The 24,001-nt window shown below is 52.7% G+C and overlaps 1 protein-coding gene and 1 pseudogene across 1 annotated transcript in view; one reads left to right on the top strand and one right to left on the bottom strand.

Annotated features, from left to right (window-relative positions):
* Nucleotides 1-24,001, top strand: part of LOC147737166 (uncharacterized) — a 498,742-nt gene that overhangs the window by 141,694 nt on the left and 333,047 nt on the right. The window lies entirely within an intron of this gene.
* Nucleotides 1,762-3,518, bottom strand: LOC147737169 (18S ribosomal RNA; annotated as a pseudogene).

Raw genomic sequence — 24,001 nt, 5'->3', positions numbered from 1 at the left:
CAATGGAGATCTAGTCCATCAATACAAGGGTTCGGGTATGCAATGATGGCAGGAAAAGATGTCAACGATTTATTCACAGTACATGACATATATAGTAAAATGACACAATAGTATTGAATACAGTAGGCGTGACAAGTGAAATGTATATGATAAGAACACATGTGCGTGGCAAAAAGGCGTGAACATGGGTGTGCACAGAGGCGTGAACTAGAAACGTCACAGAAAAGTGTCATAAGTGGGTGGATGCTTAGAGAATTCTTGCAGAGTCAGCTGAAACCTATGGCCTGGATGCGCGTGCAGCTAATATGACGTGTGATTGACGTGCAGCGGGAGGAAGCTAAGAGTCTGACTTTTAACACTAGTAGAAGAGACAGAAGTCTGGCATGTCAGATCGACCTGTCCCTAAACATATCTGATATCTAGTATTTGGAGGATGTTTAATCTAGAGGAAAAGGTCTCTTGGGCAGAGGCTATTCTATACTGAATGTATGCGTGTCTAGGTGTCTGCGGGTCTACATGCGGATGCTCGAAGCCAGGGGCCTACCATGGTAACGGGAACTGTAAATTACTTGCACGAAGACAGGGAGACTTGCTCTTTGCTCTGCAGCCGGGGATATGTTTTCGTATTTCACTAGACAGGAATGTGTTTTCGAGGAGCTGAGCTGGCTACGCTGATAACTTGAAGGCAAAATACTGTTTTTGGCAGGCAGACCAGGCCGAGCCGGGCACCGCTCGCTTGGCAGGAAGTAAGGCAGAGGTCAGGGATGCGTCTCCATGCTGCAGCTTTCAGAGGCAGAGGCAGAAGTTGCTTGAAGACAGAAATCAGGGCCTAGCTCGGCGGAGCCAGGAAAACGTGAAAGTGCACCACATAAAGACGGTGGCACGGCATACTTAGGAACTGAATTATCGATCCATTCATGGTGGATCTGATAGAGGACATGTTAACGTTGGACGCAAATGTATTTGCGTCTTCAGATTCAGTTGTGGAGGGAAATTACATGTACTTGAAACTCGTACATGGAGCCCTGGGGTCTACGTTAGGGGACACAATTGACCATAAAAATTCCAATTACCTCAGGACTTAGACCAATCCTTAAATTCTTTGATGCCTCCACCAGACAACTGGTGGTTCAAGCATCAGTGCTGTCTCGGCTGGATTATGCCAGCTCACTTTTAGCTGGAATTAATCAGGCAGAACTTATCCGGCTGCAGCGAGTTCAAAATGCTGCAGCCAGAGTGGTGATAGGTCTGCCTAGGCGGTGCTCGGTCTCTAAATCTCTGCATTCCCTTCATTGGCTCCCTGTAAGTCAGAGGAATAAATTCAAGGCTCTTTGCCTTGCGTTTAAAATCCTCAAGGGTACGTCTCCTCAAATTCTGGAGAATCTTCTTACATTGTATGAACCCCTGCGTACCCTTAGATCTTTAGGTCAGAATCTGGCAGTGGTCCCGCGTTTCAGGCTGTGTAGAGCTGGTGGCCGCTCTTTTCGAGTGCTTGCGGCGAATTGGTGGAACTCCCTCCCGCCTCAGATCTGGGCTATGGATGACCTTCTTCAGTTCAGGCGCGCCATCAAGACCTTCCTTTTTGTTTAGCCTTTACGCTGTTTCTGTGGCCTCTTGTCTCTTTAGCGGTGTTGTGTTGTGTCTACCTTATCAAAGCGCCAGGACCCCCCTTTGCTGGGGCAGCTGTGCGCGGTATAAGTAAAAATAACATAACATAACATAACAACAGAATATTTCAGGGATTGAAATTCGATGAGGAATTAATGGTACAACTTTAGCTGCAGGCCCTCCCTCCCGCAGACTGGGTGTAAGGTATACTTTTAGTAAACATTTCCACACTCATTTAGATTAGTTTATTTATTTAGTCCATATGTCGGTAGTACCGACGAGCAGTGTGTACAAAGGGCAGGGACTTAATCGACGCGAGCTTAGGACCCGCATTTACTGGGAATTCCATGTTCATGGGAAATAATTGCAATCCCCAATCCCTGTCCCGAAAAAAGGTTCAGTGAGTTACCCGCACCTGTCGGCAAAGGGTAGACACACACTAATCCACTCAGTGTAGCGCGTGTGTAGCCCCGGACATCTTAGCTCATCACAGATCTGTTATTGCTCAATCTTGTGTAGCTGAACACCCTTGTCCCTCTAAGAAGTTGGACGCCAACTGCTGGGGTCGCGTAACTCGTTAGCATGGAGGAGTCTCATTCGTTATCGGAATCAACCAGACAAATCGGTTCCACCAACTAAGAACAGCCATGCACCACCACGCACAGAATCGAGAAAGAGCTATCAATCTGTCAATTCTCTCCATGTCTGGGTCGGGTGAGGTGTCCTGTGTTGAGTCAAATTAGGGCTCAGGCTCCACTCCTGGTGGTGCCCTTCCTTCAATTCCTTCAAGTTTCAGCTTTGCAACCATACTCCCCCCCCATAACCCAAAGACTTTGGTTTCCCGGAAGCTGCTTGGCGGGTCATGGAAATAACGTACCCGGATCGCTAGTCAGCATAGTTTATGGTCGGAACTATAACGGTATCTGATCGTCTTCGAACCTCTGACTTTCGTTCTTGATTAATGAAAACATTCCTGGCAAATGCTTTCACTTTAGTTTGTCTTGCACTGGTCCAAGAATTTCACCTCTAGTGGCACAATACGAATGCCCCGGCCGTCCCTCTTAATCATGGCCCCAATCCAAAAATAAAACAAAATAGAACCGGAGTCCTATTCCATTATTCCTAGCTGAAGTATTCAGGTGACTTGCCTGCTTTGAACACTCAAATGTTTTCAACGTAAATGCTTCAGACCCCTAGGACACTCAGTCAAGAGCATCAAGGGGGTGTCGATAGGCAGGGGCTGGACAGGAGGTAGCTCGCCTCGCGGCGGACCGCCAGCTCGAACCCAAGATCCAACTACCAGCTTTTTAACTGCAGCAACTTTAATATTCGCTTTTGGAGCTGGAATTACCGCGGCTGCTGGCACCAGACTTGCCCTCCAATAGATCCTCGTTAAAGGATTTAAAGTGTACTCTTTCCAATTACAGGGCCTCATAAGAGTCCTGAATTGTTATTTTTGTCATGATCTCCCCGAGTTGGGAGTGAGTAATTTGCACGTCTGCTGCCTTCCCGGCTCCCTCTCCGGAATCGAACCCTGATTCCCTATTTCCCGGGGTCACCATGGTAGGCATAGAAAGTACCATTGAAAGTTGATAGGGCAGACATCCGACTGTATCGTCGTCATCATGGGGAAGTGCGATCGACTCAAGGTTATCTAGAGTACCAAGCGGCCGGGAGAGCCCGGATTGGTCTTGGTCTGATAAATGCACATATCCCGGGAGGTCGGCGCTCGTCGGCATTTATTAGCTCTAGAATTACCACAGTTATACAAGTAACAGTTGGAGTGATAAAAGGAACCATAACTGATTTAATGAGCCATTTGCACTTTCACTGTACCGGCCATGTGTACTTACACGTGTATGGCTTAATCCTTGAGACAAGCATATGCTACTGGCAGGATCAACCAGGTAGCCGCACGTGTTGATAGGGTGGATTCGAGAGCTGCGTGCCCATCTCCCCGAATGACAACCTTCGCACACCCCTCCCTCTCGAGAGCCTGCTGGGGGAAAGAGCCCGCCCACCTGAGTGGAGGGCTCGCTGGAGGAGTGCAGAGGTGCGGTCGTACAGGCATCGGCGGGCCCAGCCATCTACCCCGGAAAGGAGTGGAAGGCTGAGGAGCAGCCTGAGCGAGACACAGGGGTGCTGAAGCCTGGCGGTGCGGCACCCCTCTGAACAGTCGTTCCGAGCTGCTGCCAAAATGTGCTGGGCGGAGAAGGGTGACAGCCTAGCACGCAGGGCATACATACCTGCTGGGTGGCAGCGTCAAAGTGCCTGGTGCCACACGACCCCTTCCGCTCGGGTCAGACCACTGGGGGGCACGAGCTACCGGGGCCGCTCGGCCTTCACTCTGCTGGGTATGTTGCAGGGCCTCCCACCAGGCGGCAGGCCCTCAAGTCACCGGTATATGCGGGGTGGAAGCTCTGTGCTTAAAAAACAGCAGCTGAGGCTGACCAAGCAGCCCATCCCTAAACAGACGAGTGCCCAATCAATCAGAATACTGCTGTGGCCTCCCCTGGCAGGCCGCCCTGTGCAGAGGATGCCAGCTTCGCTGCCCTGCCTGCTCCCGGGGCCAGCAGGCTTGGAGGATAGGCCCATTGGGAAGAGGCGGAGAGGCAGGCGTGGACCCGGCCCTGGGGGGAGGGTCCAGGTCCTGCCTTCCACTGTCTCGGAATCGCCGGCCCTATCTGTTCCTGGGGCAAGCAGGCTCGGAGAAAAAATGCCCATCGGGAAGAGGCAGGCGTGGACCCGGGCCCCGGCGGGTGGGCCCGGGTCCTGCCCTCTCCTGTCTCAGAATCACCAGACCTCACGGAGGTATGCCTGGCCCTCTCCTTAGTAATCCAGAGGAAAAATTACCCCTTTCTAGTAATCCATGTGCTCTAGGTGACAGAGGGGACCCAAGGCGCAAATGTGCACGACCTCCTAGAGCCCTCACTGGGATCGGGGAGGCAAATAAGCCATCATCGGGACGTCAAGGGAAGCCCGGCCATCTGGTCGCCCCACTGGAAACCATCGCACGCAACCAGATGGCCAGATGGCCGAGAGGGAAGGCGCAACCAGATGGCAGAGGGTAAAGGCGTGACCAGATGGCCGAGGGGGAAAGCATTTATTTATTTATTTATTGACATTTGTAGAGCGCGGCGAATACCCGTGGGCGTCTCGGCGCTAATTAAGGGCATAGATCAGCAACTGGGGTAAAGAGGAAATACAGGCTATTGGTTAAATAACCACGTCTTTAGCTGTTTGCGGAATACGAACAGGGAGGAACTTGCTCGAATATTTGCAGGAAGGGTGTTCCAGAGTTTAGGCGCGGCAACCAAGAAACGCCTGTCGCCCCATGTGACTGTTCTGGTACGAGGCACAGCCAAGAAGTTCTGATGAGAGGAACGAAGAGATCGGGATGGAACATGGTGGAGAAGATTCTGTTTGAGAAAGTGGGGACCTTGATTATTGAGTGATTTGTAAACAATACACAGCGATTTGAATTTGATACGGCTGCGTATCGGGAGCCAATGGAGATCCCTAATGATGTTTGTGACAGGTGCGAACTTGGGGATCCCAGCCAGCATTCGTGCGGCTGCATTTTGGATTGACTGCATCTTATTTGTCACTCGGGCTTGAGCATTTAAAAATAGAGCATTACAATAGTCCAAAGAGGACAGGACTAGTGAGCTGACCAGTGTTTTCCCGGCTGTGTTCGGCTGTGTTCGGTAGGAAAGGTAGTATTTTCCTAATCATTCTCAATTTCATATGAGCTGAAGCCGCAGTTTCATTCGCATGTGCCATAAAGTTGAGGCCAACATCAAAGATGACGCCTAGATTTCTCACTTTGCTGGCTGGACTAGGCGGGAGACCGAAAGAAGGAGGCCACCAGACAGGAGACCAGCCCGGGGAGAGGTGACCGAAGATGACCACTTCAGTTTTTTCTGAATTAAGTTTCAGACAATTCGTGGCCATCCAGTCACCTATTACCATCATTCCTCTCGTGAATCGATTGGCCACTTCCTCACCGTTCCCTTTGATAGCCAGTACCAATTGGGTGTCATCGGCGTAGGAGGTCAGGCTCATCCCAAATGCTTTGATGACACTTGCAAGGTCCGACACGTAGATATTAAATAGTGTCGGACTCAGGGATGAGCCTTGAGGGACCCCACACGGCAGAGACACCTTAGATGATTGGTAGGGTCCTAGAGATACTGCCTGTGATCTATTGGCCAGAAACGATACAAGCGAGTCCAGAGCAGTTTTCTGGACCCCCAATCTTTCGACACGGTCTACTAAGATGTTGTGGTCGACCGTGTCGAAGGCCGCCGAAAGATCCAACAATACCAGGAGTGCTGTCCCCCCCTGGTCTCGTATGGGTCTGATGTCATCCGCAGCCTTTAGGAGGGCAGTTTCCGTGCCATGACATCTGCGGAATCCGAACTGGGTATTGTCGAGCAACTGGTGCTGCTCCACAAATTCCGACAGTTGCTGGTTCATGGCTTTTTCTAGTACCTTAGCCAGGAAAGGAAGGCTGGCTATCGGACGATAGTTTTTCAGGTCATCTTTATTCAAATTAGCTTTCTTTAAGAGAGGTTTGACCAACGTATGTTTCAAAGAAGCCGGAAAAATTCCGGAGCGAAACATAGTGTTGCAAACATGAGTTATGACGGTATCAACGTGTCCATAACTGGCATAAGAACATTAAGTGGACACGGGTCTAGTGCAGAACCTGATTTTATCCTTGAAATAATGTTCCTTGTCTGATCCATAGTAAGATCGACAAAGCGGGTGAGTGTGTTATCCCGTAAGGTGGAGGGCGAGGATAATGGGGTAGAGTCCGTATTTGAGGAAAAAGCCTGATTGATGTTGTTAACCTTTTTAAAAAAAAAATCAGATAAGGCATCGCAAAGCTGTTGTGAGGGAGGTGGTGTAAGGTCGTGCGTGCCACCGGACAAGCGTTTAGTGATGTCGAATAACTCTTTGCACGAGTTTTTGGCGGTCTCAATTTGTGCGGCATAGTAGGCTCTTTTCGCCTCTGCGATCATCTGTTTGTACCGGGCAAGAGAATCTTTGTATAGTGATTTACTTTCTAGGTCGTAGCGCTTCCGCCAAAGTCTTTCTCTTTGTTTATTTAACTGTTTCTGTTTTTTGAGTTCATCCGAAAACCAGGGAGCACTAGGGGAGGCTCGATTCTGGGAGATTTTAAGGGCGCTAGGTCAAGTGTGGCCTGATTAAGCCAGGTGTTGAACTGATTTGTGGCGACAGTAGGGTCATCTGACAGCAATGGCGATGTTCTGACCAAAAATGTGTTCAGTGTCCCCACCTTTATGTCCTTCCATGCTCTCACCTGTATGGGGCTATTGTTAACAGCCCTCCTCTTAGGGGCGTCGGGGATAGCTAAATAACTTAAAATGGCGTGGTGATCGGTCCATGCCAGGGGAATGACATCTGCAATATGTAGCGACTCAATCTTAGTAAAAATGCCGTCGAGAGTGTGACCAGCGTCATGGGTAGGGGCAGAGATGCGTTGATACAGACCTAAAGTTTCCATGTCCGCTAAGAGGCATGCAGTATCTGTGTCGCTACTTGATTCAAGGTGGAAATTAAAATCGCCTAGCACTGCAAAGTGATCTTCAAGGGCTATGGATTCCAATATAGACCCAAGGCTGAGTAAAAAGGGGGTACGTGCTCCAGGTGGGTGATATACCAGTACGCCTTTAAAATTGAAGAGGGGTGTGAGCTTAAAACTAAATAGTAAGGCTTCGCAACATGTAGATGGTATCGGTGAGGTCCTAATAGGGAAATGATCTCTGACAATAATTGCTACCCCGCCCCCCCGCTGGCCTACTCTATCCTGTCTATGTATGGTAAACCCACTAGGGACTGCTATAACCAAGTCAGGATCCGAGGCACCATCCGTCCAGGTTTCCGTGATCAACAGGACGTCCAAGTGGGCATCTGTTATTAGGTCTGCAATTTCTTGCCTATGTTGCATGACCCGATGGCAGAGGAGAAAGGCGCGACCAGATGGCAGAGGGGAAAGGCGTGACCAGATGGCTGAGGGGAAAGGCGCGACCAGATAGCCGGGCGCAAAGGGCGGCCATCTGGTCGCTCTGTGCCCTTACTAAAGAGCGCAGAGGCATGTGGGCCCGGAGGCCCGGAGGCCCAGGGCCCTGCTAGGCCTAAGCCATGGGGATGCAAGGGGGGAGCAGACGGGCCCTCTGACCCTGGGCCCTCAGACACCTTGACAAGCAGGAGAAGAGGGGGAGGTCTGCATGGGACCGACGGACCCCCGGGCCCTTGCCATAGCGGTAGGCCAAGGGACTTGAGCACCTGACCCAGGACCCGGCAGGGACCCTGGACCCAGCTGGGGCTCCCGGGCCCAGAGGCGCCGGGAATGCCTCCCTGGGCGCAGGACCCCGTCCCAGGCACCCTGCCACAAGGATGGCCCAAGGACGGAGCCCGGAGTGGGGAGGCCACCCTCCCTGGGTCCCTCTTGGGCCCAGACAGAGCACCTGAACCCAGCCACGCGAGGGGGGCTCCCCGGGAACTACAGAACCTGGACTCGGGTCTTTGGCATAGTGGCAGGCCAGGGGATGGGACCCAGGGCTGGAGCACCCAACCAGCCAAGGGCTCCCGGACCCAGAGAAGCAAGGGAAGCCTTCCCGGGCTCGCAGGACCCCATTCTGGGCACCCTGCCACATGGCAGGCCCGAGGACGGAGCCCTGTGTGGGGAGGCTGCCCTCCCCACGGCCCTCAGGGGCCTCGGACGGAGCTCCTGAACCCAGCCAAGTGAGGGAGGCTCCCCTGGCACGACAGAACCCCATCTGGTACCTTTGGCATAGCAGCAGGCCGGGGGACGCGGCCCAGGGCTGGAGTACCCGGCCCAGGGCATAGAGGGGCCCCTGGACACAGCCAGGGTGCCCGGGCCCGAGGCGCAGGGTAAGCTTACCCAGGCCCGTGGGACACCGTCTGGGGCAACCTGAGTACGGAGCCCAGGGTGGGGTGGCCACACTCCCAAGACCCCGGACAGACCTCCTGAACCCAATGAAGCGAAGGGGGTTCCCCGGACAAGAAAGAACCCAGTCTTGGGCCTTTGGCATAGTGACAGGCCGGGGGACGGGGTCCAAGGCTGGAGCACCTGACCCGGGGCCCGGCTGGGCCCTGGACCCAGCTGGGGCTCCTGGGTCCGGACACACAGGGGAAGCCTTCCTGGGCTGCGGGACAAGTCCAGGGCAGCCTCCCACATGGCAGGCCCGAGGACAGAGACCGGGGTGTGGAGGCCACCCTCACCGGGGCCCTCACAACCCCCAGATGGAGCTCCTGAAACCAGCCAGCAAGGGGGGCGCCCCAGACACGAAGGAACCCCGTCTTGGGCCTTCGGCATAGAGCAGGCTGGGGGACAGGGCCCAGAGCTGGAGCACCCGACCTGGGGGAGCCGGCTGGTCCCAGAGGCCCTGCCGGGGCTCCCATTCCCAGAGCCACAGGGGAAGCCTACCCGGGCCCGTGGGACACCGTCCCGGGTGCCCTGCCACGCAGAAAGTCTGAGGACGAAGCCCGGTGTCGGGGGCCCTTGAGCTCCTGAACCCAGCCAAGCGAGGGGGGCTCCCTTGGCCCAGCGGAATACCGTTTCATGCCCCCTGATGGAGTGGCTGGCTGAGAGACTGAGCCCAGGGCCCCTGCACCCCATCAGGGCTCCTGCGCCCAGGGGATGCCTCCTTGGGTTCACGGGGCCCCATCCTGAGCATCATACCACACGTTGGTCCAAGGGATGGAGCCCCAGCCTGGGTGACGTCCTGGCCCATCCAGACGCCGGCTGAGGACCACCTGACTGAGAGGGATTCCGGAGTACCCTGTCCCTAATAATCCGGAGGAAGGGTACCCCCCTGTCTGGTAACTTGTAAGCAAGACTGAGGGGACTGAAGGCACGGATGTGCCCGACTTCCTGGAGCCCTGCTGGGATCGGGGAGGTAAATGAGCCCTCATCGGGACTTCCACTGCAGCCCGGCCATCTGGTCGCCCCATTGGAAAGCATTGCGGGCAACCAGATGGCCGAGGGGAAAAGCACGACCAGATGGCCGGGCCCGAAGGACGACAATCTGCCTGCCCGAGCCATCGCAGGAAGGCTCCCGTCTGCCCTGTGTAGGGCTTGTGGGCTCTGCGTCCCGGGGGCTCGGAAACCCCAGCTGGGCCTTGGATCCAGGGCTGCGGATGGGAGTCCCCAGCGGACCTCCAACCCGGGGCTCCCCAGGGACCTTGACAGGCAGGCAAATCAGGAGAGAGGCCTGCCCAGGCCCGACGGACCCCGTCCTGGGACCACGGCGGAGCAGGGGGGTGGAGCCCAGTCCCCTGGGCCCGGCCTGAGGTTCCGGGCCAGCACGCGGAGGGGAGGCTTCCACAGGCCCCTCCACCCCAGGGCCACCAAGGGCCCTGGTGAGGGCTCCTGAGCCTAGCTGAGCTGAGGAAGGCCGAACGAGCCCATGCCCAGGGCGGAGGGGAGGTTGAAGCTGGGGGAGGGCACCCAGGTCTTTGCTCTCAGGCCTGGACACCCATGGGAGGACCCCCCGATGGAGCCTGTCCCGGGCACTTTGCCACGCTGTGGACCTGGAGGACGGCACCCCGGGCAGGAGGGAGGTTTTTGCCCGGTCCTAGCCCATCCGGTTGCCGGCTGAGGACCGCCTGACCGAGGTCGGTCTGGAGTACCCTGACCCTAGTAATCCGGAGGAAGGGTACCCCCCTTTCTGGTAACCCGTATGCACCGCAAGACTGAGGGGACCCAAGGCACAGATGTGCCTGACCTCCTGGAGCCCTGGCTGGGATTGGGGAGGCAAATGAGCCCTCATCAGAACTGGGCAGCCCGGCCATCTAGTCGCCACATTGGAAAGCATTGTTCGCGACCAGATGGCCGAGGGGAAAAAACGCGACCAGATGGCTGGGCCCAAAGGATGTCGATCTGCCCACCCTGAGCCTTCACAGGAGGGCTCTCACCTGCCCATTGGCAGGCTGAGGACCTCTGCATCCCGGGGGCTCAGAGACCCAGACTTGGCCTGGTGCCCGGGGCTGCGGATGGGGGTCCCCGAAGGACCTCCAACCTGGGGGTACCCCAGGCACCTTGACAGGCAGGCAAAGAAGGAGGGAGGCCTGCCTGGGCCCTATGGAACCCAGTCCTGGGACTATGGCGGAGCAGGGGGACGGAGCCTGGTCCCTTGGGCCTGGCTGGAGGTCCCGGGCCGGCACGAGCAAGGGAGGCCTCCACTGGCCTGCGTCCTGGGCACCCTGCAACGCGGCAGGCCCGAGGATGGACCCCAGGGTGGAGAGGGCACCCTCCTTCCCAGGGCCACCAAGGGCTCCTGAACCCACCCGAGCTGGGGAAGGCCCGATGGGCCCCAGGCCCATGGTGGAACAGAGGATGAAGGCTAGGGTGGGGGGGAGGTTTTCACCTGGCCCTAGCTCATCTCGTCACCAGCTGAGGACCACCTGGCCGAGAGGGGTTTCAGAGTACCCTGTCTCTAGTAATCCGGAGGAAAACTACCCTTCTTTCTGGAACCTGGGCGCAGCAAGTGACGGAGGGGACCCAAGTCACGGAGGCGCCGACCTCCTGGAGCCCTGGCTGGGATCAGGGATGAGCCCTCATCAGGACTTCCAGGACGGCCCAGCCATCTGGTCGCCCCATTGGAAATCATTGCGTGCGACCAGATGACCGAGGAGAAAGGCGCGACCAGATGGGTTCATGCCTGCCCTTTGAAGGGCTCATGGACTCGGTCTCGGGCATGAGCTGCAAGGGGGGGCCTCCCCGAGGGAACTTTGATCTGGGGCCAGCGATCACCTTGACATGCAGGCGAAGAGGAAGAGGCCTGCCCTGGCCCGATGGTCCCCTGTGATGGATACCCAGACCCTCGGCTGGCCACAGGACATGGGCTCCCGCACCCCACAGTCTGCCGGAGCCCAGGCCCAGGAACCGGTCCCCGCTTCTGAACGCAGCCAGGCTGGGGGTGAGGGGGCGCCTTCCCGGGCACCAGGGACCGCTGTCCAGGGCAGACAGACCCTTGGCAGGCTACAGGACAGAGGCTCACACACCCCAGACCCTGCCCGAAATCCAGGCCCAGGCCCCGGTGCCTGCTTTTCAACCCAGCCATACCGGGGGGATCTGGGAGCCTGCACGGGCACGAGGGACCCCCCGTCCCGGGCACACGGAGCCCTCTGCTGGCCGTAGGATGTGGGATCCTCTTCCACAGATTTTTTTCATAACTCCGAGGAACTCCGCGTAGTGGCACTGCGCCAACTCCGCTCACGGCTAGTGTTGACTGGAATCCATCTGCTAATTCTGCGGAGCATGTGAAGGGTGTGGAAGCAGGAGGAGGAGACTGCTTTGATTTGTTGTTTCATGGTCAGTTCGCTGTTTAGGGCGATGCCTAGGTTGCGTGTGTCGTCAGTTGGTGTGGGTCTGAGTTGGTCGGTGAGGCTCTCATGGCACTGGAGTGCTGTGTGGTGATCTCATTATTCGAACAACCAGGTCACGAGTCCTTTCCTGCAGCAGTGGCTGTTGGCGACGAGCCCGGGATCCATGGATCAGAGGTCTGCGGCATTGTAGCAGTACGGGGTGGAAGGGGCAGAGTTCCTGGTGCTGGGCGCAGTCCAGGCATGGACGAGCATGGACGTGCTTGCCTGTGGAATGCTACGGCCTCCATATGTAGGTCCTAGGCAGTGGGCTGGGCTCTGCTAGAAGCGGGAAGTGAGAGGGAAAGCAAAATGGTGGGAAGGCGAGTGGGCAGAGTGGCTGAATAAATACAGGAAATAACAACAACAGAGGAAAACAAATGGGAATGAGAAAAGTAAAACATCACAAGTTACAACAGTGATGAGGAAAATAGAAGAGCACGAGTTCCAATGTCCCATACAAGGGTGAAGTCACAGCAGCAATGGAAAGCAGGCACGGGGACCCCAGGTGGTAAGAAGAGTAATTCTTCAGAATAGGTAGTAGTAGTCAGCAGTATCCTCATCAATTTGGTCGAGAGTAACGAACAGAAATGGCAGGCGCCGCACCTAGATAACCCCTCTATAACGGCATGGTGTACTTGGCACATACTCTCTTGGAAATATCAGGAGGGGATCACATGTTTAAGATGTGAGGTGCACTCGTACTCATGTGATAACTGTGCCAGGATTGATAATATTTGTCTTTGGCCTTAGGGAAGACACAAAGTGGAAGTACTTTTTCCAAGAATAATTGATGAGGATACTACTGACTACTACTACCTATTCTGAAGAATTACTCTTCTTACCACGTTCCTTTGACATACATTACATTTATTTGCCCTGATGAAGCCTTGGTAGGAGAAACGCTTCTGAACAAACATAAAATACAGCTCAAGATTGATTTCAGCAATGAAGAACTATGAGTACCATCTAAATGTGGAATATGTATTTCTGACTGTTTTAAATGAAATATATGTGTTACTTCTCAACAATCGTGTGTACATCTATCTTTTATTGGATGGTCAATAGGCAGCTGTCCTTTGAGGTGGTCTGCTTTTTCCCTTGCTTCCAGTAACGAGAAAGATTGACCTGAAATACCCAAGACAAACAAGCTATTCCCTGTTGGAAAGAAAAGAGACAAAGGTCCAGAGCTGGTCCGTGAATCCCAATTTGGACTAAACAATTGATGAGGACACCATGAATGACTCACTGTATTGAAGGCCGCAGACAGACCGCGGAGAACCATAACCTTCTTTCCATCATTATCCAAGATAGATCTGATCTCTTCTGATGCGACCTCCAGAGCCATTTCAGTACTATGGTTCAATCTGAAACTATGCTGAGCTTCAGCAAGGATTTCTTACTTACGTATGGTCTGTTGCCATGCGGAGAAGTGTGGCTCACTGGTTAGAGGAGGCAGACCCTGAAGCAGTGGTCAGCCCGGGACCAGGGTTCAATTCCCGACAGGGTCTTGAGTCCATATGTCCATGGACTCGATAATTCTCGCTTCGTGCCTACTTGAATCACGAGTTCACACTCTGCAACACTGGGCAATAGCTTGCTTAATCTCCACGACGGCCACTCACGGCGGGATGCCTGGCTTTCACCTTGCGGATGCCCTGTTGGGGTTATCTCACAGGGGAATACCAGGACGGGTTCCCTAAGCAAGCGCCGAGATGCCTACGGGTAGTCGTGCGCTATACAAGAGCGTAATCATTTCATTTCATTTCACAGGGAGGAAAAGTGATAGGCCAGAATCACAGGCTGTTAAGCCGATGCGGAGACTCAAATCTGGTTCCCCCACATCCACAGTCAGCATGTCTGATGTTACGTCACACCCTGGGTAGTACGAGGGTGGCAGGCAGAAGCCACTTGAAAGCTCGACTTGTTATAGGCTCGAGGTTATAACAGGACCTGGACCTGAACCAGAGACAGGCTTCAAGCTCGAGCGTGGCTCGAGCTTTCAGTGGCTTGCCCACAGCAATGCTTCAATAAAGATTTACCTTCAAGAAAAACCTGTCAGAGCATTCACTTTGCAAGAATTGGCGACCAGCTTCAGGGAAAAGACAGCCCTCTGACCAGACATGTTATACAGGAAGTAAATGGTGGTAAAGCAATGCAAAGCACAGTGCATCAGTGTAGGAAAGAACAATCCTTCTAGCATGTTATGCCCAATTTTTGCCTGATGTCAGTGAGTTTTTGCCTAGTCAGACTTGGATCCTGCTAATCAGGACCACAGTCACTGTGCCTCTTCCCTAATTCGATCAAGGCAAGTACTTCTGTACCGCCACAATTGGCTACTGGTGTACCCCTATTTTTCCCTAGCATACAGTACTAAGATACCCAGGGCGTAGGTACACCACAGGTCTCCCATGAACTTAAGAATGTACTATGACAACCATGACAGCCCACTCAAACTGTGACTACAGACTGTGTAAGCTGGTGCTAGCACCACTTCCGACAGATATACATTTTCTTATTTCTGAGGTCACTATACTTAAAACCTATAACCCGGGGCGTGGCCTACCACCGAGAAGCATGGCCGCACCTTGAGATGGCTCCGTCCGAGCGTACCCGTTCTGGTGACTATCCGCTCAATTATCTGTGCATGAAGAGGGATAAGTCACAGATTCGTGCACATGAACCCAGCATGAGTCTTTTGATTCACGGCATTGCCAGTTTATGTGCGAATTGGCCGAGATAGACTCGATGATGTGTGCAGCCTGTGGAGGATCGGAGCGGAGCGTCTACGGGCTCCGGTGAGACATTAGAGAAGCCGCGACATCGCCCGGCGGGTCGCCAAGAACGTGAGTGGCCCGAGACTGCTCAGCCCAAAAGTGGAGGCGAAGGGTGGAGTCCGCCATTGTTGAGGCCTGCCTGCTGGAGAGTGGGGGACGCGTAATCCTGGATCTGGCTTAAACTCCCGGGCCGGCGTATCGGAAAATAGTGCGAGGCCGGTGCACCCTGTGGGCTTATTCTGTAGCAGAGGTGGCGTGATTCTTCAGACTGCAGCTGAGGCCATCCCAGGAGGTACGGGAGGTGGCCATTGCAGATTCGGACCTATCCAAAAGCCCTGCATCCACAGAAACTCTGTGCACTGAGGAGCGGTGATGATCCTGACGCAGCAAGGGGATCCGGACACCGGTTAGTCGTAGAGGCAGTTGCAAAGGTGAGAGTCTCTTGCTGCCTGGCCTCGCCACTACTGCCCGCCAAAGGCAACTGCAGACATAAGCCCTTTTAAGACAGCACAGTGAGGGAGATTGGGCCTATTTGATCTGTGAGGGGCAGGGAAAGATGGGCATAGACACCGGACTAACCTGTCCTGCGGCTGGGGTGCTTGCCAGAGATTTAGGAGAACGCCTACAACCCCGCCGGGAATCCTGCACTTGCACACCCTCCGGTACCAATATACTTACTTGGATACAGGGGCAGAAATAAATACTTCAACTGAACCACGCACAACACTAAATGTAATTATGGGTATATTGATTCATAGCTCCAACACTTGCCTTTGGTGTCCTGAATGGGTGACTGGTTGGCCACATGCACCTCAAAGTTCATGGGGGGGTGGCGATAGACAATCCGCAAGTTTGGGGTGTCGGGAGGTTCCAGATCCGCCATGCAGGGAGGCAGGGAGGGGGGATACGTTGTACATGTTAAAGGGGGTGGAATCTTGTGCACATAGACTCTCCGTCGCAAGACATAACCTGAGGGCTAACAAGAGATAACCACATTCTCGTGCCGGGAGGGGGGGGAGGGAAGTTTAATTCAGTTCAGTTATGTTATAGACAGGGACGATAAAATAGGTGATACCAGTGACATTTTACTTGGCATGCTTAGCAACGATGCACTGATGTACAACAGGGTGGGTTGTGTAGTGGGCACAGTGTATACCGGTGAGGCAGACGGGGAGCTCCTCTCGCGTCCACAGAATTACACCCCAGACAATGACGGTTACTGTCAAGCAAGGGCTCAAATTGCTGTCTTGGAATGTGAACGGACTGGGGGACAAGATCAAGAGGGGAGTAATTCTCCAATTTTTAAAGCGTTACAGCAAACAAATGATGGACGGAATGCTGACAATGCAAATATTCTTCCCCAGTCAAAAGATCTGGGTAAACTCCATCGTTCTTTTGCCCATTAGGCCACCCCAGTTTGGACCCAGGCATATGCAAATCAGTCTTGACCCTGTGCCCCATGGGAACAGTCGAGACCGAACTGCCAGGCCAGGTCCTCACTGGACCGGAAACAAGCATCCTGGGACCAGTTTCAGGGTATGTCACCCTTCTTCAGCCAGGCTAGCTTGAATCCAGTGGCACAGTAAGCAAGGGGACACATTTTTAAAGAGCCATTCTACGACGTGATTTTATTACAGGAAACGCACTTGCTCGGAAATGCCTGCAAAGCAATGCTGAGGTGGGGATTTAAGCTGGTGGTATTCCGTATTTGGGTCTGGCTCTAGGGGAGTGGGAATAATGTTGCGGAAATCCTTTCCCATGACGATTGTTCATATTCGGACAGATAGCCTAGGCAGGTTTGTAGCGACCTCAGGGACATGGGAGGGGCGAAATGCTAACCTGGTTTCTGTCTATGTGCCTCAGGGTTTGCACGTCCAAGCATTTGCAGACCTTGGGAGTCTCCTTCTGGAGTTGCCGGAGGGCAGACTACTGATCGGAGGCGACTTTAACTCCATTGTCTCTGACTCCCTGATCGCTGGCCCCAAAAGGTCCTGCCTCCCTCCCGAATGCAGATCCATAGCTTCCTGGGGGCACTGGGCCTGGTGGACGTTTGGAGGAGACTACATCCTCTGGACAGCAGTACACTTTCTACTCAGGGGCACAACATAGCATGTCCCAGATTGACTATATATTAACGATGGCACACCAGATGGATAGTATTAATGTATTAATGAAATACATAATTTAGCCAGGTGTATTTCAGATCTCTCGCCCATATGGTGCCGACTGGAGGTGGGAAATCCCACTACCGGCAGAAAGGCCCCGATTAACCCTTGGTATCTTAAGGTTCCCCAAATAAGGGACAATATCACGAGTGACTCCTGTTAGACCTGGCACCATTGGCGTGGGTCTCCCTTCCATTTTTGCTGTTGCCTCATGTATTTGTGCTGGTGTTAGATGCTTTGGGCACTGTGCCACTGCTGTCCAGTGCCACAGTGCAAGTGCTCCCTATTGTAAATTGATGCATTAATCAGCGATTCCATGTTTGGCTATTTGGTTTACTTGTCAGACCCTAGTCTAGTGCATTGAGTGTGCCCAGGGCGTGTACATCCAAATACTGCTGGTGGGCTTGCAGCATTGGTTGTGCCACCCACAGAAGCAGCCTTGTAAAATGTGTCTACGGCCTGCCATTGCTTGGCCTGCGTGCAGTCTGGTACTGTCATGCTGACTGGGTAAGTGCACCCACTTCCCACGCCCTAAACCTTCCCTTTTCTTCATATCAGTCACCCCTATGGTAGGCCCAAGCGCAGGGTGCATTGTAAGTATAAGGTAAGCCCTGATGTGTGTGGCATGTCCTAATAGTGAATTACAGGCATTCTCGTTTTTCACTATTGCAAGGCTACCTTTTCTCCATAGGCCAGAATGGGCTGTTAGAATTGTTACATTTTATAATCCTAACAGGCTCAGAGAACATGGTAGAAATTTGAGTTTACTATGCCTGAACTCAGAATAATAAAATACATCTTTTAGTGACGTTTATTGTAATATTCTGTGTTTGCAAATACCACTTTTAGGAAGTATTTGTTTGTCCAACCATTCAAACCTGCCTCTGCTAGGTTGTGTATTCCTTTGTCTGGTTTTGTGAGTGACAGGGCTGGGGAATTCCAAGAGACAGGCTGAGTCACCCAGTGGTGAATAGAGAGATCTGCATCTAGATGGGAGGGAGGAGTTGCCCTTCTGTGGGGCGTCTGATGTCTCTGCCCTGCACTGTGAAAGGAAAGGAGGAGTCTGGTAAACAGAGTACTTCAGAACTGGTTTGGACTGGGCAAATGCCCCACTCCCCTAAGAGAACAAAGGATTTTGGGGTATAAATATTGGGACCCTGATCCCATGAAATTAGATCACTTTGGACTACAAGAAGAAACCTTTACTGAAGAGAGGAACCTGAAGAAACTGAGGAGAGACTATTCCCAAGCTGAAGTCCTGCTTGGGGGATTGGCCTGCAGTGGTTGCCTTACTGCCTAAGGAAGGAGAAAGGAACTTTGTGTACTTTGCTTTAAACTTGTGAAGGATCTCCAAGGGCTTGGAAAAGAGCTTGCCCCCTGCTGAAGTTTCAGGGACAACAGACTTCACCCCCCAGCTCCCCAGAGTTCTTGTGGAAGTGCCTGCTGCTGTTTTGGGCCTTCTGAGGAACTGTGTGAGACAAGGAGCTGGAAGCGTGACTCAACGAGAAGAAGCGCGTCACCGTCGCTGTGCCTGCCGTCGCAACTCCGAAGGAGGGTGTCGCCGCTGTAGTTGTCGCACTGCACCGCATCAGGAGAAGAATCTCGCAACGAGGTCGGAGCGTGTCGCCGTCGCAATGCCTGCCGTCACCACTCCGAAGGAGGGTGTCACTGCTGGAACTGTCGCATTGCACGGCATCGATCAAGAGCACCTCGCATCCCCGAGAAGCGCGTCACCATCGGAGCTGCTGCCGTCGCATCTTGGATGTCGCCCGGGAAGTTGTCGCATCGAGCAAAAGCTTCACGCATCGTGGGAGAAGAGAGTCGCCGCTGGAACTGCTGCCGTCGCATCTTGGATGTCGCCGCTGTAGCCCACGCATCAAACTGAGAACTTCTCGCATCCCCGAGAAGCGTGCCGCATCTGGAAGATCTTCACGTCTTTATTTCTTTGTATCTGTACTTTGCCATATTCCCATCGCTGCGACATTGCTTGTCGTGGAAGTGCAACGCAACTTATGGTACATTGAAGCAGAGTGTCGCATCTAAGAACTGAACTGAGCTAAGCTTAAATCTACCATTTTAAAGTAATCATAGTGTGTATTTCTGTGGTTTTGGTCTTGTGGTAACTCATAAAGCCTACCTATTTTTTAAATAAAACCTGTGTGGTGTCCATTTGTAGTGGTGTCACTGAGTTACTGTATGTGGTCACAACTGCTTATCTTACAACGCCTCTGAAATAAGTCTCGACTGCTCGTGCCAAACTGCCAAGGGGGTGAGCAGGGGTTATTTTAGAAGTGTAATCCCCTTATCCTGACTAGAGGAGAGGATCCCTACTTATCACAAGTACATACCTGTGCCAACTAGAGACCCCCAAATCTAACAACTCCGATTTCTATTACTAAGAGAATGAGGGATCTGTAGGACACTTTGGGAGGCCTAAAAGTTGGTAATTCGGGGGGAAGCCCTGGCTCAAATTACGGGATCATGAAAGGAGAAGGTGGATAGGTGAGATATTGCAGTTAGAGGGGAAACTTTGGGTGCAAAACTCGGAAGAGGTACAACAGGCTTTGCGCCTTAAAATCAAGGAATATACAGACTTAGCCACTGACGCAGCCAGGACTCAACATAGAGCCACACTTAGCAGCATTTACGACGTAGGAGACAAGGCTAGAAAACTCCTGGCCTGGCTAGACCGCAGAGACCAAGCCAACCGAGTTGTGGTTGAGATAGAGACGATTAAGTCAATCCACTCCGGGGTCCCCACTGACCCCTGTACCCACCACATTTTCAACAGAGCCGCCGACACCATCGGACCCACGCTCTGCCACACCATCAACCGCTCCCTAGCAAAAGCCTTGTTCCCAGGCGACTGGAAACACGCTAAGATCAACAACACACACACATCAACCCCCTCCTGAAGAAATCCTCAGCGGACCCCACCGACCTCAAAAACTACAGACCCATCTAACTGCTCCCGTTCCCAGCTAAAGTCATTGAGAAAGCCATCAACAGCCAACTCTCCACATTCATCGAAGAGAACAAACATCCTCGACTACTCACAATCCGGCTTCAGAAAAAACCACAGTAGGGAAACCGAAACTGATGACATCCATACCTTACTGGACAAAGGAGAAACAGCAGCCCTCCTTGCCGCAACTGATGACATCCGTACCTTACTGGACAAAGGAGAAACAGCAGCCCTCATCCTTCTCGACCTCTCGGTGGTGTTCGACACAGTCTCTCACCCCGACCTAATACGCAGACTCCACGACGCAGGGATCCAAGACAAGGCCCTCGACTTGATACGCTCCTTGCTCTCCAGCAGAACGCAGTGGGTCAGACTCCCCCCTTTCTTCTCACACCCTACACCTACTAGCTGCGGAGTCCTCCAGGGGTCCTCCCTCAGCCCTACGCTCTTCAACGTCTACATGGCTCCGCACGCCCCCATCGTCAGAACCTACGGACTCAACATTGTGTCATACGCAGACGACACCCAACTCATCCTCTCCCTATCCAACGAACCCAATACCGCTAGACACAACTTTCGAGAAGGCATAGAAGCATCGCCAAATGGATGAAAAACAGCAGGCTACAACTAAACACAAACACAACAGGAGTACTCATCATGGGCACAGATGCCTGGAACGACACCTGGAGGCCCCCCGCCATCGGAAGCCCACCCCGCCACACAACCTGGGCGATCACGGATGGTCATTTTGGATCAAAAGGAGGCGCAGGTCTGGCAATTCTTGTCGTGCCCTGTCGAGAGAATCAGGTTACAGACCTTGAGGTGGTCAATGTGTGGGAATTAAGCTCCACACTGGGGGCATTTTTTAAACAGAGTCCTTTCCATGAGCCGTAAGCCCGAATGGAAAGGACCATTCGACGACCGGAATGGGATAAGTGAAGAGCGCGTCAAAGATCACACTATCAAGAAACAACACCATTGAGTTTTATGATGGTTGGCGCGTCGAAAAGGTTTGGAGATATGGTGCCGAACCGGAGCGCAGAAGTTACATCCAAACCCGATGACGGAAAAAAACAATCTGAGGATGGAGTCGATGCTAATGCGCACTATTGTCCAAGGGAGGAATCACCTATCGTGTGACTACAAAATACTTCTTCCAAGACAACAACAAGGTGGAAGCATCCAAACCCAACACCAGATGGTGATCTATGCACAGAGTGTGAATTCTGCAGCTCATATGCCTCGAACAGTGGGATTCTGTTGTAGTAACCCCCCACTTTTTGCCAGACTACTGATGCACATTTTCTTTGGTGTGCCCTGGGTCTCTGCCAATCAGGTTTTCAGGGCCTGTGTTCATTCCCCAAAACTAACCCAATTGACATCTCTGGCCACATGTCAGTCCGTGGTAAATGTTACCACAGGTACCCAGGGCACTGTGACCAGAGAGGGCCACTAAGGGCTGCAGCACTTATTGTGCCACCCTTAGAGGCCCTGTATCCTGACACTCACACACTGCCTTTGCAGGCTGCATATCTTGGTGCCGAACAAAGTGAAGAGTCGACATGGCACTTCCTTGTGTGCCATGCCCACAAACAACTGCCCTGGCATACATCAGTCACTCCTCTAGCTGGGTGCTGTATGCCCGTGGTGAGGGTACAGGTGCATGAGCCCTGTATCCCTACAGTGCTTAAGTCTATTCCTGGGCACTGTAAGTGTAGTGCTGCCATTAAGATTATATGGTGCTGTGAGTTTGTCATTACTAACTCCACAGAACCATAATGGCTACACTGAAGACTGGGAAGTTTGGTATCAAACTTCTCCGCACATTAAACCCACACTGATGCCAGTGTGGGATTTAATGTAAAATGCACAACAGAGGGCATCTTAGAGCTGCCCCTGAAACTCGACCAACTCCTAGTGATCTGAATGAGTGGCTGCTACGCTGCCACCACCAAACATGTTTCTGGACCCCTGCATCAAGAGCTAGCTGCTCTCGGGGGCCTGAAGCAATACACATCCTGGGAAGAGGTGCCAAGCCTCCTCCCCCAGAATGGGCAACTCCACCCCAAAGGTGGGGGAGGCGAGGAGAAGCACAACTTTGAGTCCCTGCCATCTTGAGGATTGGGGGACCCAGCCAACCAGGGACAGGCGCCAGCCTCCCTCCCACTGGAGAGTGGCAGAATAGAGGTTGTACCCACACCAGGGAAGGGACCCATTGGTCCCTGACCTTTACCTACCTGTAACACCCCTAAATTTAGTATTCAGGGGCAGCCTGAACCTTCTTTCCTCAGATCCAGCAACAACAAGAAAATAAGAGAAGGACGAGAAACCGCGCAGAGCTAACAAGAGGATGCCACCCACTGACTTGGCCCCAGCCCTACATGCCTGTCTCCCCTCGAACCTACTCCTGGGAAACCCCGGCGTACCAGCAGCCAGCAACCTTACAAACCCCAGAGGACCTGCCTGCCTTCACTTTCTAGACTGTTTCTCCTGTGAACACCGAACGTGTTTAAACTGCAGCTTCTAGTGCCAGCCAGAAACCGAGAATCCAGCCCACTCCACACGGGTAAGAAAATCCGACGTCCAAAGGCACCCCTACACCCGATGCCCCACAGCCTTGTGTGCCCAACCCAGCAGTGCCTAACCAACCCTTGACATCCCAACTTACCACTCGAAGTGGTGGTCGCTCCTGGAAGATCCTCGTCCACAAGCCTGCAGTTTTTCTTTGTCAGGAGAATCTCCATTGAAATCAACAGGGCACCCGAACTCAAAACAGCCCCCTGCGCCCGTCCGCCCATAGTGCCGCTGAGGGTGCATCTTTGGTCCCCAACTTGCCCTGAGCGAAACCATAGGAGCTTTGCTCCCACAATCCCATGGCCTGTTTGCAGCCCCCGCCAACCGTAGCCCCCCTGTCCTCCATAGTATAACATTGCGCCTCAACACTCTGGCACCCGGCCGTCCTAGTACCGCTGAGGGTGCAACAACAATGCATCACTGACCCTGGGGGACCCCTGATTCTAACCCCAGAACCTTAACTCCCAGAGTTGATTACTTACCTGAGAATCGTTAATATGTTTTCCCTCCATAGGATAACATGGACACCTTTTCTCCAAAGTGAGGAGTTTTGAAACATAAAAAAAAATTGTAATCGCACAAATAGCCAAAACGTGTTTACTTACCTGTTTCTAGGGAATGTCCCAGTGCTGAATCTAGGTATCCAGCACGGAGTTAGAAAAGTAACGCGAAAAGTAACTTACCTGCAATTTATTGTAGAAGCCCATTCATTTCAATGTGCTGCTCCAAAAGGTTTCCAAGTGCGGAGTTTTGAAAACTGAAAATATTCTTTAGAAATCATGCGAATAACCAAAACTTAATTACTTACCTGTTTCTAGGAAATGTATCAGTGCTGAATCTAGGTATCCAGCACTGAGTTAGAAAAGGAACGTAAAAAGTTACTTATCTGCAATTTACTGAAAAAGCCTATTCATATCAATGTACTGTATTTGCTAAGAGTTGCATACTACTGCTCCCCTGTAAATCAAACAAAGTACAATTTCTACTGCCTACTTGAACTGTGTTCATACAAGTAAATTATTACTGCAAAGTATTTGTATGCTTACCTGTGCCAGGCTTGCTTAGTTCTAGAAATAAAACAACAGTATATTTATTTATACAAAAACAATTGGCCTAGAGTTCAGTTCTTGAGTGTGTGAATTAATTTGCTGACAGAGTGTGTACATCAAATGCTTAACACTGTCCTCTGATACTGCCTCACTGTTCGACCAAGCTACCACTTTACAGAGTAAGGTTCTATCTAACTTTAACCTCTGCCTACCTCTGGAGACCCTTGGACTCTACGATACAAAAGGGGGTGATGGACGGAGCGCTTGAGCAAATCAAACACTCACCTCCAGTCAACTGATCTGGGTTTAATCCATCACCAATCTTTAGCCCACTCTGCCATCCCAGTTCAGACATGGCCATATGCAAATCAGTCTGACCCTGTGCCTCATGGGAACAGTCCAGCCCGAACTACCAAGCCATGCCTTCCCTGGACCGGAAACAAG

This window comes from Lissotriton vulgaris, chromosome 1_1, assembly GCF_964263255.1.
Source record: "Lissotriton vulgaris chromosome 1_1, aLisVul1.2, whole genome shotgun sequence".
NCBI classification, from domain to species: domain Eukaryota; kingdom Metazoa; phylum Chordata; class Amphibia; order Caudata; family Salamandridae; genus Lissotriton; species Lissotriton vulgaris.
This window is presented reverse-complemented; position numbering and strand designations above follow the sequence as displayed.